General features: G+C 49.7%; 1 protein-coding gene across 3 annotated transcripts in view; it reads right to left on the reverse strand.

The window, feature by feature from the left end:
• The window catches only part of mapre3b (microtubule-associated protein, RP/EB family, member 3b), a 38,486-nt gene that overhangs the window by 35,977 nt on the left and 1,357 nt on the right, over positions 1–1,152 (reverse strand). The gene's annotated exons all lie outside the window — the stretch shown is intronic.

A 1,152-nucleotide genomic window follows, 5' to 3' on the forward strand; every position in this document is an offset into this window, starting at 1 on the left:
CACATGGATGGCTGTGCGGCCCCCCAAAGAAATGCCACCTCACACCATGACTGACCCACCACGTCTGTTACGTGCTCAGTGTGAACCTGCTTTGATCTGTGAAGAGCACAGGGCGCCAGTGGCGAATTTGACAATCTTGGTGTTCTCTGGCAAATGCCAAACGTCCTGCACGGTGTTGGGCTGTAAGCACAACCCCCACTTGTGGACGTCGGGCCCTCATACCACCCTCATGGAGTCTGTTTCTGACCGTTTGAGCAGACACATGCACATTTGTGGCCTGCTGGAGGTCATTTTGCAGGGCTCTGGCAGTGCTCCTCCTGCTCCTCCTTGCACAAAGGCAGAGGTAGCGGTTCTGCTGCTGTGTTGTTGCCCTCCTACGGCCTCCTCCACGTCTCCTGATGTACTGGCCTCTCTCCTGGTAGCGCCTCCATGCTCTGGACACTACGCTGACAGGCACAGCAAACCTTCTTGTCACAGCTCGCAGTGATGTGCCATCCTGGATGAGCTGCACTACCTGAGCCACTTGTGTGGGTTGTAGACTCCGTCTCATGCTACCACTAGAGTGAAAGCACCACCAGCATTCAAAAGTGACCAAAACATCAGCCAGGAAGCATAGGAACTGAGAAGTGGTCTGTGGTCCCCACCTGCAGAACCACTCCTTTATTGGGGGTGTCTTGCTAATTGCCTATTATTTCCACCTGTTGTCTTCCATTTGCACAACAGCATTTGACATTTATTGTCAATCAGTGTTGCTTCCTAAGTGGACAGCTTGATTTCACAGAAGTGTGATTGACTTGGAGATACATAAAGTGTTCCCTTTATTTTTTTGTACTTATATACATTTATATATATATATGAAATTCACTGAGGAGGATGGTCCTCCCCCTCCTCTGATGAGCCTCCACTGACATACACATATGCCAATAAAAACACATGCCATGCCCCCCACATAGCTGCAACCATATCCACCCCACTTCTCCCTCTTTCCCTACATTGCCGTACCTCCACCCCCCCCCCCTTCTCACCCGATCTCTCAGTTTTAGTCAACTTAGCTGAAAAGATGCTCAGAACACATTGTAGTTCCACAACAACAACTGACTAGTGAACCATGTTGTGGACCTCATCAATATCCATTCCACATCAATAACTTAC

Source organism: Oncorhynchus masou, chromosome 16 (genome assembly GCF_036934945.1).
Source record: "Oncorhynchus masou masou isolate Uvic2021 chromosome 16, UVic_Omas_1.1, whole genome shotgun sequence".
NCBI lineage: Eukaryota > Metazoa > Chordata > Actinopteri > Salmoniformes > Salmonidae > Oncorhynchus > Oncorhynchus masou.